Source organism: Oxyura jamaicensis, chromosome 2 (genome assembly GCF_011077185.1).
Source record: "Oxyura jamaicensis isolate SHBP4307 breed ruddy duck chromosome 2, BPBGC_Ojam_1.0, whole genome shotgun sequence".
In the NCBI taxonomy this organism is placed as follows: domain Eukaryota; kingdom Metazoa; phylum Chordata; class Aves; order Anseriformes; family Anatidae; genus Oxyura; species Oxyura jamaicensis.
Window position 1 is genome coordinate 81,568,574 of NC_048894.1, and position 18,537 is coordinate 81,587,110.

Below are 18,537 nucleotides of genomic sequence, written 5' to 3' on the forward strand. Positions count from 1 at the left end.
TGTGAGACCCAGCCATGGCCGTAAAACAGACGGCAGCATTGAATCCATGCCTGGAAATGAACTGAGCAGTGGCATGGGGCCTAAATGTGGAACTGGACGACCCCCTGGTTCGGCACCCTGGCCTGAAAATATTCCTGATGGAAGGCATCCCGTGTGGGCAGTCCCAGGCAAGGACTGGCTTGTCCTCCTGCCTAACGCCATGGAGGTGGGTCCACAAGAAGCGGTGGAGGAACCCATGGAAGTGGATCCACCTCAGACACATCAGACCTCGGACTACCCCGGCAGGTCTTTGCTCTGTGCCATCAGAGAACACCAACAGCTTCGCAGCAGGGCCCGGCGAGCTCCCTACTCGTCGTTACTCAGGCTCTATCCCAAGCATTAGCTTGGAGCCACCAAACACCCGGCAATAAAGATCTCTTGCCAATTCTCGGGGGTTGTGTGAGTGCTTCTTTCCCATATGCCAGCCCTCGTGCGAGAGGTGGCAGCCCTTCTGCACGGAGCCTCGAGGAAGAGCACATGAGAGGACCCAGCTTCCTTCAGGCTGCTGCGTTGGGGTAACAGGAGGAGTCCCCAAGGGCCACCATGCACCTCTAACATTTGTTAAAATAGACTGAGGGGTGAAAATAGTAGTGTGTAAGCGATTATGGGTGGCTAATTTATTATATTAAGAAATATCTGTATCTGAGTAATTGGTAATGACAGACACGGAGAAGGCTGAGGTACTCAGCAACTTCTTTGCCTCTGTCTGCACTGGTAGATGGGCTTCCCAAGTCTTTCATTTCCCTGAACCCATAGATGGAGGCTGGGGGATCAAAGTCCCACCTGCTGTAAGTGAAGAGCACATTCGAGACCACCTGATGAATCTAAACAGGTACAAATCTGTGGGACCTGATGACATGAATCCCAGGGTCCTGAGGGACCTGGCTGATGGAGTTGCCAAGCCTCTCTCCATCATAGCTGAAAAGTCCTGGCAGTCAGGCGATGTCCGTGGTGAGTGGAAAAATTGAAGCATCATGTCCCTACTCTTCAACAGTTAAAACAAAGGGTTGGACAAAGAGCACTACTCTTCAACAGTTAAAACAATTAGGACACATTCCTTCTTAGAAAGAGCAGTCTGGCATTGGGACAGGTTGCCCAGGGAAGTGGTGGAGTCACCATCGCTGGGGGTGTTCAAGGAAAGGCTGGACGTGGTGCTTAGGGACATGGTTTAGTGGTTGACATTGGTGGTAGGGGAATGGTTGGACCAGATGATCTTTAAGGTCTTTTCCAACCTTAATTTTTCTATGATTCTATGATTCTATCCCTGCAGGCTACAAATTAAATGTAAGAGCAACTTCCCACACACGAACCAGAAACAGCATTCAAAGAGTTTATCCTTGAATAACCAGTGGCAGCAGGTTCAGATGAAAACACGTTAATCAGGAGGAGGGCTCCATCATCTTTCATGCTCAACATCAGCTAGCAGAGAGCCACCCCTCTGGCTGGAAGAGGCCAGGAAGTGCATGCAGAAGGACTCCAGGGCATGTCTCAGGATGCCACATATCAACTCAGTTCAAGTGGAGGATTCTCACTGCCCAAGTTTAGACAGCTTGTATAGCAGAGAGAGGAATGGAGAGAGGAAAGCTCCCTCATGGAGGCACTCTGTCACTCTCTGGAGGTGACACTGGCTGCATATGATGCCTGCAATTTTATTTTAGGCTTTTAAGCTAGGTGAACAAAGCCAGCCAAGGTGAACGTTCCATATATGTCTCTGTACTTACTTCTGTCACTTTGAGGGCCAAAGGAAAGTAACAGAGCTTTTAACACTGCAAATTGCTCAAATCCCAGAAAAGCTATTACAAATGTGCACTCACAAAAGCCATCAAACAGCAGTATGTAACAAACTGTTCTGACGAAGAAAATCTTCATTTAGCAGTGGAAAAGTAGATTTTTTTTAACTATTCTCTTTTATACATATATATATATATATTTATATCAACTAAACATATTCATCTTGTTAGCACAGTCTTGGTAATGAATAACCCAGACTGTTCTTGTTTTGTATGATACTGTTCTCCTAAATCTCCACTGCATTATAGTTTCATGCACACATGCACATACACTCCAATACAAAATTTGCTGCTGTGATCCCACCAGCTAAAAAGCATTACAGCCAGTGCTGGCACCAGCAGAAGAGGGAAGAAAGTACAGCATATTTTTGAACTATGATGCTAAGCAAGCTATTAATTAGAACTTGTTATGTTCAGCTCATTCCAGAACACTGTACTGAAGGCACAGTACAAATCTGCCCTTTCTAAAATATTTTATCCTGTAAGACTCACATTCATGCAGAAGGCAGATGTGCATCTGTGGTTTGCAGCATTTCAATAAATAAGTTGCCCTCGCAACAAAAATTTAACAACCCAGAGAAAGCAACAGATGAACTCAGTTGCTAAAAAGGCAAAAGAAATTTTCCTGATACGAGGATGTCACACATAAATGTACTTGAACAGAACATCTGTTGTGTATAATCTGATAGTAGTCTAGTTTTTGTACTGCACAAAAAGATCCCAAAACACAGGCAGATGTGTGGTTAAAGGATGGTCCTCATCCTGTGCTACACTCTCCCCCGAGAAGGAACAAAACCTCACTCCTGCCAGAGCGCCATCTCACTGTCAGCACACATTTGGACACCCTACGACCCTGTGGCTTGTTTTATGGAGTACCAGCCTTGTATTGGCCAACCTGAGCCTTTGTCCTTGTGAAATCATGCCAAAAGCTGCTCGGGCCAGAGACAGATGTCCTTTGTTCCCGAACAGATGCGGCCTTGCTTTTGTGCCCTTTCTTTCATGGCCTCCTGGCTGGGGCTGCAGCGGCACCCTGTCCCCTAACGCGCCGTGTCTGACATCTGCCGTGGTGGCATGGGGGACATCCTCGCCATGGATGTGGAGCAGCTGCCTGAGTCACAAAGGCGACTGAACAGTCTCAGCTCTCCAAAAGCAGAACAAAATGTCAGAATTCGCATCCCTAGGCTGGCTGTTTCATGGACTTCTCTCTCTTCCTCAGGCATTGACACAGGCTTCATATCGCTCCCCCTGCACTAAGCATCTCCGAAGATTATCTTCAATATATAATTTCTTTCAAGCAGACTAATCTCACCCATTGTCTGCACTCGCACAATACAGCCTTCAAACAAGAAGTGCAAATAAGGACATTTGTATGTTTTCTCCCCTCCTACATGAACAGCCAAGAGACCAACAGGGAATGGAGTCTTAGACCTTGGATTTGGTTTATACACTGCAATTGAATTGCTACCCAAAATGCAGTAACAAGACAGGAGAAGGATTCCTTGGGTGATGTCAGGCTCCACAGGCATGTCCTCAGAGATATTCTTTAAATTTCAGGGCATATAGCTTCCTCCTCAGACAAAGGCTTTTCTATCTTTTCTAGCTGATTCATGGCAGAGGCCTTTCCCCCGCTCACTACTTGGACTTTGGTTTTCAGACACAACCTCTTTCTTTGAGAAGCCCTCAGAAAGCCTTCAGTGCTGCTGGCATTGACACCCTGAGGGAAAACCTGTCAGTGCCAAGGAAGAGGAGGTAATGTTTATTATATGCAACAATTGGGTGGCTCTTTGCCAACAAGAAGTGAAGTCCAAGGGTCACATATGCCCTTGCTCTGCTCCCTATTCTGAATGAACACCAAGGATCCCCAAAAGGCACCTGTTGCTATAGCCTTGTGCTGCAGGTTCTTTGTTGGAGTTTCGAAGATTGTTTTTTAAATTATTTTTCTGGCCACAATTTACATCTGTTTTTCCCCGAGTTGGTGGATGGTCAATTAACCAGAGTTTGGAGAAATCAGCAAGTTTTTGTTTGCAATCATGAATGCAAATCTTTCTCTGCTTTCAGTCTGAGCTTATTTGCAAAGACAAACAACTAAAATAAACACAGTTACAACACTGCTTGGTTCAGAATCAACTGAATATTCAGCTCTGGAAGCACTGCATGATTTTTAGGTAAAAGCATAGATCAGTCCAAATTTACTTCATGTTTGAAAGAGATCCATCGCCAGATGGGCCTGCCTTTGAGCCAGGGGCTGATACTGTTAGACTGTGCTTCCTTCCCGGGAGCAGCAGCAGCAACTTCAGGGGAAAGATTCAGAGAGTAAAAGCTGAACCATGAGCAGAAGCCTCCCACTTTAGTCTTCTGGGTGAGTTAACACTTCCTTGGCTTCTGCATTGCATGGTCAAGGGAAAACACCCTCCAAATAGTTCCCTGGTTATTCACCTGACTCCCCTACTCTTCAGCCCATGCTGTTCATCTTCAGCTTTGCCAACATGCCTGTTTGGACGGCCAAACTGGAAGACCAGTAAGGGGAAAGGTCCAGCTTAAAAGAAAAAAAAAAAAAAAGGCATGAAAATGTGGGGAGGGGAATAAAGAGTTATAACCCAGTCTTGTTCCCTGATCCCATTCGGAGTGGGATCCCACGAGCCACTGTGGTAGCCTGCCTGAGAGGGGCATTTGGAAAGGAGAACGGGAAGTAAGGGCAGGCCGAGAAGGATCAAGCACAAGACCTTGCCAAGCCGTGACCTGACAGGGACCCAGGCTCTGTAAGCCAGCACTGCTGCTGGAGCACCCCTCTGATCATGCCACACCACAGCGCAGCCTGAGAAGCTGTTCAAAATCCCTGCAGGCCTTCAAAAGAAGATATAGTGTCTGTAGCTTTGGCGGGGAAGAAAAAACAGAGGGTATGTTTCATTGCCCATTGCCTTTTATGATTAGATACTGATCCAGAGTCCACTGAATTCATTTGAAAGACTGTTATTGAGTGCACTGCTTCAGATCCAGACTTCAGATCAAATATTTTAAAGACTTTATTATCAGTTCTTCCACTGGATGCAAAGCACTGAGAAGGAAGCATGAGAAAAGATACAAAAAAGGAGAAAGCAACACAGAGACAGAAACAGCTGTACACCATTGAAACAGAATGTTACTACGAGATATAGTTCATAATAATTAGTTGATCAACATGCTACGCAAGGGATTTTTTCCATTTTGAACCAGTAGATGCACAGATGGGGCCTATAATAGAACTGGCATGTCTCTGGATTTTTTTTTAAGGCTGCATAATTTTACAGCCGCTACAAACATTTGTGAGTGTTGATATAATGCTAAGAGTACTCAAACTTCAGAGAACTGACATTGTCACTCTGGCTTCCCGCCCATCAGGTGACATTGAAATTGCAGTAGGCCTTGTCTGGAGCCACAGCAGTGGCTACAGCCAGATTGTGTAGATCCACAAACTGCTCCTAAGCAGCAGTAATAGCAGGACTAATAGTAGGAGTAGCAATGTGACTGGAAGTCATTCAAGAAATGTAATTTTCCCCATGTTTTCAGCCAGAGGCACACTGACAGGTAGGTTCATGAGGATCAAGCAATAGATCTGCTTTTGAGGTAGAATTAGAAATGAGCTTTTCCAGCTCCAGCTGCAGTACTTTTGCCATATATGATACAGTGTCCATGTGACAGAGAGCATCAGTGCACCATACCTATCTAGGCCACAGTAACAAACAATATCCAAGAGCATTCCCAAGCACCCCAATGTGCTCCTCTCCACCTGTTAATTTCTCAAATGTCCTTTCTGTCACAAATCCCTTCCAGCCACACTCTCTTCAAACCATCACCAGACACAGACCAGCAGTTGGGATGGTCTAGAGACCTTCTCCAGGAGGTGCTTCACCCACGACGAGCCTCTTCTGGAGGTGATGATAGCCACCTTGCCCAAAGGCAGACTGTCCCACACCATGGCCTACTGCTTGGGCTGCTCCTGGGTACACTCTGCTTACTGAGTCTTCTCAGTGCCAGTTCACAGGCACACAAAGCGGCCAGATTTCTACAGCAAGTTTGAGGAGGGATCATTGCCTCTTCTTCATTCATCTCTGCCAGTGAGAACTGAAGAAAATGAATCACGCAACACCATCAGGAAGAAAAAGCCTCAGAAAAGGAATGTATGTCAAGAAATGTGTATTCTGAGTCTCTCCAAGGACATTATACAGAGCATGTTTTGTTCTGGGATTTCCACAAGGGAGCAATTAACTCCTGGAGATTAGCAAATAAGTATGTGTCAAGATTTTAAAACCTGGCTGTGTTAGAAAAGATCAGCACTAGCAGAAGTCACACAAACATGCCTTCAAAATTCATCTAGTGTTATCAGCTGAGCTGATCACCAGTTCGCACTAAGTACAAGGGGTCCCCTAAGCAACCCAGCACTCTTGAAATACCTACTTAAAGAGCACAGCTATAGCAGAAAAGCCTAACTTTAAGCTATGCCTCTATGAGAGACCTACACATTAAAATATTATGCTAAAAGAAGCTATTCCAGCTTTTGGGCACTCCTAGGGTTGGTCTAACTATTCTGCACAAGTATTGGAGGATGTGTCCTGATCCCTTGGAAACAACCCAGTTATATGCCACTGCAGTCGTATTTGTGAGTGTTTTAAAAGAAGGACCCATATAATGCTAATCTGAGCTCAGTGGTTAAGCAATAAAACTACAGTTTTATTGGCTTTTATTACCACACAGGTCTTAAAATCTCTGACATGTAATATGGCATCTAAAGTGACACTTGACACTGGCTTTTAAAAGCACAGCTATCTTAGACAGCAGAATAACAGAGTAAAAACATAGTAATAATTGAGGCAACCATAATCCAATAATCTAGTAATCAAGAGCATCTCTGAAGGGCCTCTTATTTTGGATGGGCTCTACTACAGTTAGCAACGTCAGTGAATCAACAGCCCTAAGAGCTCAAACTACTACAGGCCACTGCACAGTCCAGCACCAGGATGAACATCTCTGATCCAGAATATGTTGCAAGTTATGAGACATCAGGTGAAAAAAAAAAAAAGAAAAAAGAAAACAAGAACAACAACAAAAACCACAACAACAGAAATCAAGCACTTGAGCAGCTAGCATAGAAAATGCAACGCCATGCCAGTCGAGCCACGTTTTTTTTTCCAGTATATTTGTCATTCACATTATTGCCTCCTCAACAGCTGGTAGATGAATTCCCATCACACAAAAGCTTTTTGGAGAGATATCCCTCAGAGACAGACAACTTTCCCATTTTTTTTCTTAATTTCTTTAGCTCTGTGGAATGCCCACCCACAGTTTTGGCAGCCTATTGCAGCTCTCTATTCAGTTTAAGTTCTTTTCTTGCTCAGCTATTTACAGCTCCCAAATACTGTAAAACATCTCCAGGACTCTTATTAATAAATAGATAAGTATATAAAATTTTTCATCTCAGTAGTGAGACCAAATTTGGAAATCCAAAAATATTTCCATATACATCCTTTTTTTTCCTTTTTTTCTTTTTTCTTTTTTTTTTTTTTTTTCTCTCTGTCCTGAGTGCCTTCAAAATCATTTTCTATGATGGGTAAACACAAGAAAAATACTGTCACCTATAGCAGCAATTCTCATTTTCAGGTTGTGAACCACCATTTATCCACAATGCTTTTCCTCAAGAGATGCTAGACTGGTCCTTAGAGGGAAAGCGTTGCAGACACACTGATGTTGTTATAGTACAGACTGAAAGGACTCTATGACCATCTTTTGGCATTATAAAGTGCTTTTGTAGAGTGTGGGAGTTTTTACTTAAGGAACAAAGCCCTGTGATAACTCATAAAAACACTTCACAGTTCCATGAAAGGATATAACCAGAAATAACAGCTGTATTTGTATTCTAGATTACATTCTTCAGGTTCTGCATGGAGCTTAGACTTCAATAAGCCTTAATAGTTGTATATATATGTATATACACATATAAGTTATTTTATTTTAAAATGATTTTATAATAAATAATATAACCATATTTTTATGTCTCATCATTATACTGTTACCTCAAAACATCTTATGGCAGTTATCTAATAGCCCTGGAAAACACTGTCTTCATTGTACAGCCAATTTATTGCACTTAACACAATTGTAAAATAGCACATATGTCTGCTAAATATTTTTCTTAGTGAAGTAATAAATCTCCTGTAGCCCAAACAATTAATTTTTTTATAGAGTGTATTTATCTTTTGACACTTTATTATATTGACTTGAGAAAAATAGAAGCAATACCCTCATTATTTATATAGTCAAAGTTGAAGGATGCTAGGACCACTTCCTTCCAGGGAGAAAGGATGCTGAGTATTTGATATCCGTGATTAGTGAAGTCTGCAGTGACCTCTTCTAGTGATCTGTATTGTTAAAAATCATTGAACCTTACAGAGGAAGAGGAACAGCGTGTTTAAGAGCTGACATTCATTTAAGATAGTTTCACAAAGTCACTAAGTTTATTGAAGGAAACAGGTAACTTAAACTGATAGGGAATTTTTATCATAACATAGTAAAAGCCACCAACCAAAGCAGAGGGCCATGAGAAACTGCTCGGGGTTTGAAGTCTGTGCCTGACTAAGACTCGCTGGCTACTATGTTAGAAAATACGTTTGTAAGAAAGAGGCAGCAGAAACATCTCTGGATGCCAAATTTTAAGACTACAATAACACTGGATTGCCTCCAGCACAGCCCCTCAGCAGATCTGCTGGCTGCTAGAAACAGTGCAGAAATAGACTCAAAACACACCCAGCTCCAGAGACATGGCTGTAATGACAGATGAGTTGTGGGCTCCTTCCATCCAGACCCTAACAAAGCAAGAGTGGACAGTGCTCTTAAGTGGGATTTTGGCTTGGGCTCTCATCCAATCTGAATTGGTCAGGCTAAAAGAGACTAATGCTGACACCAGCACAGGCGAAAAGGCTGGGATTGTAATTCAGTATTAACTAAAGCGCCTTGCCCCATTCCAGCACTGCCTTGTTGAGCTGGAGTTCACTTTCTTTCCCCGGCACCCGGCAGTTCATGGTCCCTCTCGGTGGCACATCCCAGCTCAGCTGTTGCTGGGGCAGACTGTGAAATTCACCCTCCCAGAGCAACCTTTGGGATGCCCGATGTCACTGCACCAAGTACTTCTACAGTGAGTTTGCCCGTTCAAAAGAGCTTTGCTGCAAGGCAGAGCAAGGGCGTAGGAAGAGTGCACGAGGCAAACTGCAGCTGTGGCTGTGCCTCCCCTTCCCTCCCCTCCTGCCCACACAAGAGCTTCGTTGTCACAAGCAACAACAAGGTGCAGGACACCATTTGTGCTGATCTCCATGTGTGACTCTGGCTAATTTTGACCTCCCGTAGAGATCGCATTCTTAGGTACATTTAGCTAGGTCGAAGGCCCTATGCCCATCTGAAAAAAGCAGTATCAATGATAAATAAATGATAATACATAATTAATAGCAATACTCAGAAGCAATGCTGTCTTGCACTGCTCTGGCTACCAGCTAACCAAGCTTTATGTTGAAGCACTCCAGAAGATGAAGGTTAACATCATCCCACCATTTGTGGGATATTGTATTCCTCGGGTAACCAGAAGGCAACAATTGGAGTCCAGTACTGGCCAGATGTACCCGTGCTACAATACATAAATACATTTATTAGCCCAGTGACATAGAATATTGTATGAATTATAGAGCATGGGCAGAGACAGAGTTTCCCAGAGCTATGAATGGTCCGGGTGAGAGCAGAGCAAGGCTAACGTGACAGCCCTACCCACCCACACAAACTGCTGCTTGCCACTGGGCCTTGAATAGCTGTCAAGCTGCTCTCCTCCCCCTTGAGAGCGCCTTCCACAGGCGTGCTGTTATGGCCAGCAGCGGCAGCCCCACGCCGCAGAGGAAGAGGAGGCACGGGTAAGTAGTGGGGCTGGCCAGCAGCTCACCCGCAGAGACAAAAACAGCAGCCAGATCCCTCAAGCTGTGGGGCCACGTCCTGCCGAGTCAGCCACATGCAACGAGCATCTTGCTAAAATGTGGGGAATGCTGCCTTGGTAGGGCTTCCCGCACAAGGAGGAGCATTAGGTGCCAACCCTGTCCGCTCAGGCCCTTTCTCAAGCACTGTGCTCATTTCAGAAGGATTTACCGAAAAGATTTATAATTCATCAGCCTTTGTGGCTTTCAGCATTAACTACCGCAGTTCTCAAAACCACAAAATAAATTGAATACAGATGAGCAAAAGCGGAGCCACAGACAATGAAAGAGCCCAGCAGCGGAAGAAAAGCGTTAAATAGAAAAGAGCAGTTTAGAGACATTCAAATCCTGTCAGTGCCCACTAAAGAATGACAGCAGTGGCCCTCTTTGGGGGACAAGAACTGCGCCTGGAATAGCGTTTCATGAGGCAGGAGGTTCATGAATTTGATTTTGTTTGGAGACCTTTAATTGGATTTTTGGGGTAGGGAAATCTAGGGCACAGGTCACAACATCATCCTGTTTTCTGGAAGAAGGCCCCTTTTCAGAAGTTGCACATACAAACCACAATTTGCTGAATGTGTGTATTTCCTGAGACCTTAGAGTAAGCAAGGGTCTGTTTTCACACTTGGCTAAAAGAAACAATAAAGATGCAGGAGAAATGGCAGGCAGAGCACTGTGAGGTATGAAACAGCAGTGACCCAGGCCTGGCTGATACGTTTGCATGGACTGAACAGGGAACTATTATGGCAGCACCATTATAAACCACTAACCTGTCCATATTGTTCCACTTTTGTTTGCTCCTAGCTTTTCTTGGAAAGGAAGAGGTTTGAAGAGCATCACAGAAAATTCATCTGTTTTTGCTTTTTTTTTTTTTTTTTTTTTTCCACAGCATGTTGTAGCCAACCTATGACTCCTGCACGGCAATAGATGTACAACAATTTGTTTTGAAGTCAACTTTTGAATTTTTCAAAGCAGAAAAAGCACTTCCCTCTCCTGCCGGGAGCAAAGCTCCATATTGCTGATCACAGTGACTCTGCACAGTGATCACTTCCAGAGACAACAAAATAAACTGTATTTCAGCATTTGCTGACCATAAGGCTGTAAGAGTTTCAGCCATAAGCAAGCTGCACATTCTCTGTCATAGATGTGTAAATTTCAGTTGCAAACTCTTAATGAATATTCATTTACCTCTTCCTGTTACATTTCTCAAGTGCTTTGAACAGAAAAATTACTTCTTCACTTCTACAGCTGACCCAAATCCAAATGGTTTTAGAGCTCTGAACATACACAAACACTCTTGTAACCTTCAAAGTCTCATCTAACCACCCGAGTCCTTCTTACATGTCAAGAAAGGATCTGAATCCTGAGACAGAAACTGTACATTTTGGGAGATCCATTTCCACTACAGGCAGGCATAGCAGAAAGCACTCTGCACCAGAACCAGGCTTATGAACCTCCCTCTGCTTCTTCCTCAGAAGCCTGCTCGGACACATCTAGACTGCATTTTTTTAAAATTTCTACACTGAAGAATTTTTATTAAACTCTCACCTCCTTTCCATCTCTCATATTCCTCCTTGGAATAAACTGGCTAGCTCATGGCCGCCTTCTGCTGTGCTGTGCTACAGGGAGGGAGTCCCACTACACAGCTCCTGCTCACATTAGGCAAAAAGGATCGGCGCATATACTGTATTTTTCTTCCAGTTTCTCTATCTTACAAAACATCCACATTATTTTACACGTACACGGCAGCAGTCCCAGACTTCTTCTACTAATGACAGAGATCTGACCCAGGATCCTTAGCTTGGTTACTTCCAAATGTAAATAGATTAATCATCACCCTCAATTTTCTCTCCAGAAGACACAGCTACTGTGGCTGCACCTATCCTTCTGCATCTTGTAACCCAGGGCTCCACGTCTGGGAGGAGCTCCTTCCCAGCAATGGCATCAGGCTCCTGTGCAAAAGATGCTTCAGGAGTCCAGGATGTTCCACACGAGCCCTTGTGGATGGCTGGGATTACGGCGGGTGGAATTTCAGTTTCTCCCTCTGCCACATTGTAAAGCCGTTGCCTACTCTGAAATGCACGGTACTTGCAAACTGCTTTTGCCAGGGGTTAAATACATTTTATTGACACACCACAAAGACTTCTCTGTGTAAGAGTGCCAGAAATGTCTAGGAATTCTGCTTGGCTTCATCTATATCTCACTGGATGTTGTACGTGTTATATTTTCATACATTAAGGATTTCTATAGAATTTGTCATTAGCCATAATAGTTTCCAGGAAAATTGCTGGCTCAGCTTTAAGAGTGAATAGCTTCATCCCTAGTTTAGCACTTCTGTCAGGCTAGGATCAAATCCAGACACTCTTTCAATTTTTCTTTTAGTGGATCATCTACACTTAATCTTAGCCTCTGACAAACAGGATTAAGAAAACTCTCTATTTTTGTTCAAGGTCCCAAACCCATATATAAACACTGTAATTTACTGCATAATGGCAGCTCTTTCAAGACATAAGTATAAGTAGCAATAACAATCATGCCTTTTTTGAGAAGCTCTTGTTTCCAGAGGTGAAAAACACACAGCTGAAGCAGTATGTGGGTGACCTTCACAAGTCTGAACTTCACAATGCCCTGAAAATCCTGCTGCTGAACAGGAGGATCAACACGGTCCCTTCTCATCCAGAAAATTGAATGAGATTAGATAGAACAGCAACAATTTCTCACCTGATCCATCCTGCAAAAGACGTTTGCTTAATTGCTTTGGAGATTGCAGAGGTCAAATTCATCCACAGAGTTGCAGGAGGCATGGCAGGGCTCCGTTTGGTTTCAGAGCAGTGAAAAGCTTTTGGGTACAGTTGACAATAAAGGGTGTGCAGAGGTATTGAGATGAAATCGCAGGCTAGGGAAGGCTTAATTTGCTAAGATATTTTAACAACAATAGAATAAATTCCTAAGAGTCTACTACGTTCTGTGATATGAGCTAGTGAAAAAAATACGTATTTTCCATTGAGACTTCAAAAAAGGGGAGGTAGGGGTTTCTGAAGTGAAATGGTTTCTGTTTTTAATTTAACAAACAAAAGGATTTTCTGCTGTAAAGACTTTTGAATGAAACATTTTCATTTTTAGTGAAAAACCCCTTTGTGGCCAAAACAAAAATTCTAGCTAAGAGAGGGGAATAAAAGGGTTTTGAACAATTTCTGCAAATATTCTGAGTGCAGCTTTGCCTTCTGGTACAGCCATGGCAGGCTGGAAAACTATATAAACTGGATGTTTCAAAAAGCATACATTTAATTTTCACTGTCCTTAGTTCCTTTATTGCAGAGCTTGCAGAAACAAGAGAGAGAGGAGGAAAGACTTGTGAAGCTTTTCTGTGCTCCTTGTGCACTTGCTTAGCCTAAGTCTCCCCACTGAGGCCCTGACATGGGCTGCAGCAGCTCCAAAGGGATTCTCACACATGACACTGTGGTGTTTTTCCTTCCACAGTGAAGCAAAGACAATGTGTATAAACCAGTTTTCCTTTATTCCCTCACTGTTCCTGCAAAGAGCTACAAACAGAAACCGTTTACCTGAGCCCTGTGTTGGAAGGGGGAACACAGACCTAACAGAAAAGGAGAAGGGGATAAGGACAATATCTTTTTGTTTGCTTGAAAGGTCAGTGAACTCTGAAATATAGGAAGTATTTGCTATAGTGATTTATTTAGTACTTGAGGGTTTAACCTAAGAAACTTTAAACAAATGAAGAGTTTTATATGGGGGGTAATAAGCCTCTAAATAATATTCAAGCAGGGAGCGTTTCAGTGAGCCACATAGGAATGAGCATAATAAGAGTTAAATTGTTCCTGGGCCAATAGCAGATTTTTCTTAAAATGAATGCAATGAAAGCATCCTCCCCTGAGTATCATTTGTTACTCCGCAGCCAAAATCCTCTCTTATTTACACATAAATCTAGGGGCCTTATTTGCAGGGTACCAGTTGCCTTTGACTCCCTTCCCATGGCACGCTGCCTCCAGCACCCCAGGTACAACACAACATCTGGTGTCAGGCTGTGGCTCTCGGTGGATGCATTCCAGAGATGTATCAGGATAACCACGTTCAGAACTTCATTTTCATACTTAGGGCTAATGAAAGCCCGATGCTATGGAGGTTTATGTACCAGTGGAGGCCAGCAACATCTGAACAGGGGTAGCTTAAATTACCATGTACTACAGCGTTCAGACTCCTTTCACAACAATAAAAGAAAAAAAAAAAAAAAAAAGCCATTTGAATCTGACTCAAGAAAGGCAAGGTTATTACTCATATCCCAAGGAGATACGGTATGTGTGATGAACTGGAAATGCTATTAAAGAACAGACTCCTGTTCTGATAGGCCAAGTAAGTGCTGGTTTCGCTGGTACACTGTTAATTACACATTCACTCTTTCATGTAATGAAAAAGAGTCTCATGTAGTGTCTACAAAAGTGGTTTGCAGATTTGCATAGAATGAAACCAGCAATGACAAATGTCAGCAGTACCATACACTGATGCCATGAATAATGCATAACACAGAAATGTGAATCTCTAAGTAGAGGAATAATCAAAACTGCGGATCTTTTTATTATTTTTTTCCCACCACTCTCTCTAGGCTTATAAAGTCTAATTTTCTTTGCACTTCAAACTCAAATGGTTTCAAGGATTCTGTTTCTAACAGAGAAAACCGATGAATGGCCATGGCGGCTTCCACTTTTTGATCATCCATTCGGGTCTGGTCAGTCAGACATTACCTGTTGGCTTATGTATCTGCCTGTGGCACTTCCTGGGGCTCTGCTTGGCTGTTCCCACCAAAGGCCCGCTTCCCTCCCCAAGCAGGGTTTCTGTAAGAACAGTGGGGCTGATCAGAGGAAATGTGGAGATTCACCACTCTCTGCTGTATTACTTTGGCTTCCAAGATTTTCCATGTCTGCCAAGAGCCTCCTGAAAGGCAGCTTTGGAGCAGTAGCTGAGGGTGGAGAAGCAAGCCCCGTGTTTAGCCATACTATATCCCCAAACACTACCAGCTAGGTTACTGAGCTGCACTTTCTGACAGCCTGGCTGGGCAGATGGTACCCCAAAACTGCCAGAGCAGAAATTAATGCTTCCCCACTGGCTACAGGAAGCACTGCAACTGGCTGAGATGAGGGTTTGCTTTGATAATCATTTGCTTAAATAAGCAGATGCCCACAGACTTCAGAAGGCATCAGCACCTGCTCCTACAGTGGAGCCAGCACAACCAGCCCCTGGGGGAGAAACAGAAACACCCCGTATGTCTGCAAGGGGGACACTGAGGGATGCCAGGAGAGTGAATGTCATAGCCAGTCAGCAAGGATGTCAAGGAAGAGACCCAGGTTGAGCAGTTCTGTAAAACACTTTCCTCTGTTGTGACTAGCATTTAAACTGGAATTTGAATAATATCTGACCTGGATGAGGCAACACTGATGTAATTCTCCACGGTGTAGACTCTCCACCAATTCTCAGACTAACACACCAACAGGACGGTCACCACCTCTCCCCAGCCATCTCAATTCTAGAATAGGAGGGAACTATCATTTAGTTCACAGCCAAAGCATTTACTTCATGGCAAAAGCTGTACACTTTTTATTCAGCAGCATCTTACACAGCTGGATATCTCCATTATTTATCTTCTTCACTACACAGTTTGTGTATATACGTGCAAGCATTATGTAGTTTTTAATTCGCGCTCTTAAGTACCACCTGTCTGTTTTCCTACACAGAAATCCACATTAAGAGTCCCAACAGGATTTTTAATCCTGTTTCCTGTGCATTATACACTCAGATAGACTACTTAATCATTTGATGATGTGCTGTTTAATCCATATGAACCTGGTCTTGTTCTCTCTACAGAAAAGATGGTGTCTGGAAATGCAGTAACACTGCAAGACAAACTGTTATCTTTGTGGTTCTGGCTGTGACTGGATGCTTGAAGGGAACAGTCTCTTACAAATTCTTTCTCACTGTTTGCTCCACAGTTCTGCATCATTTTGTCCAGTCAGAACAACTCTTTCTGTAGAATTAAAATGATTGCTTCAATTGGAAAAGACTGATTTGCAAAACCTCAAAGGGAGCAGAATTAAACTTACAGGGGTGACATGCTTTGAAGCATTTCTAGCCATTTAAGAACTCTGCAACCTTACTGTCCTTCCAGTGACGTGACTTTTTTTTTTTTTTTTTTTAATGAAGGAAACTCCAGGAAGGAGGGCAGGTTGTTTTTAATGCAGAAATCTAATCATGTGAAGTGAGAGTATTGGGTCTGGAAAGCCAAACACCTTTGCCCAAAGCAGATAAACAGTGAGACAGGGTCTTTGGCAACATGAGACAGGACTCTCCAGGAACCTTGCTTTCTTCCAGAAACATATCACAGATCATGTAACAAGGGCCTTTATATATAAAAATGCAACATTCTTATGCATGCATGTGCAAACACAATGGAGTACTGAGAGACTGCCTATTCAACGGGCATTGCCATACAATTCATGTACGCGTGCATAGGCAAAGCTACTGAAACACAGAGACAACTTGGTTTATTCTATGACCAATAATAGTATATGCACAAAGAAACAGATTTTTAAGAGACCGTTCATTCCATCTTCTGAAAACTTGTTTCTTCCCACCCCCAAAGACGTATCAGTTACCTAGAGATAGCTTTCAGGAAGAAAATCAAGCCTATGCTTAATTTCAGGCTTATGCCAATGAGCTGCTAATCCAGTTACAATCAGAAGCTAACAATACAGGTGGCACTTCAGAATGCTTTCTTTACTCAGAGCATTGGTTTCTGTCAAACACATTTCCATAGTCTCTTGCTGAGGCCAAATATCAGTATAAAAAAACCTGCAAAGCTTTTTTTCTTCAGGAGATGAAAATCAAGCATTTTTTTTCTTTCTCCTTGAAAAACTGCTAAACTTCCAGGGAGAAAGAAGAAAACCTGTTGATGTACCAGAACAACCGGGACAATTATGAGCCAGAGAAGGAAATGCTGGATCAGAATATCTGAAGAGCATTAAATGATACTTAGCAACCAGCTAAGGACTTGCATCATCTCAGATGCCAAAACAAACTGGCCCAGAACAGAATACTCTTTTCCCATATTTCATCAAATAACACTTTTACCATGCCTAGTTTTCAAATGGAAACTCTGCATTCTCTCCCCATTGCATATTTCTACATAAATAAGAAATAGCAAGGAACAAAAATATTGCAGAAAATCTACACTAAACCCAGAGAAAATGTCATTTAATAGACACTGCATAGTGTTAAGGGTATTGAAGAATTTCATCTTTTTGCATAGTTCTAGCACTCTGCTCTGCAGCATTATGTATTGGGCATACGGCTGCAAGGCAAGAAGAGTGAAGCAGAAGACTCGCACATTTTGAGATGCTTGTCACTTCAGAGGTTGGGATTTAATACTGTATGGCTCCGTTTCGATCACTGTCAGTTGTCAACCATCTTTCTTTTTAGCAAACATCTTACCTGCAGTGGGGTCCCAGACTGAAGGGACACAGGCCCTTTCAAAGAGGTAAATGGTCTGTCAGCAGAGGCACCTTCACCATTCTGCTACCGCTGATGGTGTATTTATGCATGAACCTCATTTAGCAGCTGCTCGATGTTTACTTTGGAATTGGTGCTTTTCCAGTAAGATTTGTACAAGATCAGCATAAATAACCAAAGAAGGACAGAGTGGAAATGAAACCCCGAATACTCACAACTATCCTTACATTGCATCTCCTTGCAACTGTACTAACAACCTCAACATGGGCAGATAAACTGAGCTGAGAGGATACATGAGCAAAATTACAACAGCTCCTAATTTCTTTGGGTCCCTCCAGCCTTTGCTGTCTGTAGAGAGGCAAGTGTGTTTCACTCCCAAAAGCTATGGATCAGGAAACCTGAGCTTGAATCAGAACTACTTTAAATCCCACTGGGCCAAGGTGTTAATTCATACTGCATTTCAGGTCAGGAAGTAACTCAGTTGCAGCATGCTACTTAACATATCTTGAAAAACAAAACAAAACAAAACAAACAACAAACAAACAAATAAAAACAGGAAAACAGGAGAACAGGCTAGTTAACAAAAAGTGAGCATTGGGAAAATCAATGACAGTTAAGACTGCTGTAGCCCTACACTGCAAAGTCTTCTCCTGCTCTGTTTTGTCTTGGTAGAACATTACCCTGCTCACATAACAACAGATGCAGGTCAGCAAGATCTCAAAGCTGCACCTACCCTGGATTTCTGTCCATCATCATACTTATCCCAGGGCATCAGCACCTGAGCAAATGCCTCGCAAACATGTGCCATGCAACTTGGTCTGCTGTGATGTAGCATGTCTTGCTGCTATGATCCAATGGAGTTGAAGCCTGGCATCTTACTTCACTGGCTTTGGGGGCAAAGGTTGGAAGTAGGGCAGTTAGAGTGACCTTAAACACAAAGGAATTAAGTTGTGCTAATGAGAACTTACAAAAGCTAACAAGAACCTCCAAAATACCTCTTCTGCTCAGCCTGCACAGCCACAGCAGATACTCTCAAACTACTGTGGCAGATTAGGAGGGTTATGTTGCACCAGTCCTCCAAGAAGAAACCCAGAAGAGCAATTATAACAAGGCTACCAAATGTTATGAATGAGCTATCAGGGGCTGTTCAAGAGCTGGCTGCATTGTATCTACCTCCAGCTTGCATTATCCATTTCTCAGACTAATGAGAA

The 18,537-nt window shown here is 43.0% G+C and overlaps 1 long non-coding RNA gene across 2 annotated transcripts in view; it reads right to left on the reverse strand.

The window, feature by feature from the left end:
- The window catches only part of LOC118161880, an 88,634-nt gene that overhangs the window by 35,558 nt on the left and 34,539 nt on the right, over positions 1-18,537 (reverse strand). Inside the window, exons 6-7 of one of the 2 annotated variants that reach the window (XR_004748209.1) lie at positions 15,241-15,347; positions 1,663-1,680 (exon numbers count right to left, since the gene is read on the reverse strand). This is a non-coding gene — a long non-coding RNA (uncharacterized LOC118161880). Of the gene's footprint in view, positions 1-1,662; positions 1,681-15,240; positions 15,348-18,537 lie in introns of those variants that run through there. The other variant, XR_004748206.1, reaches the window with a different exon arrangement.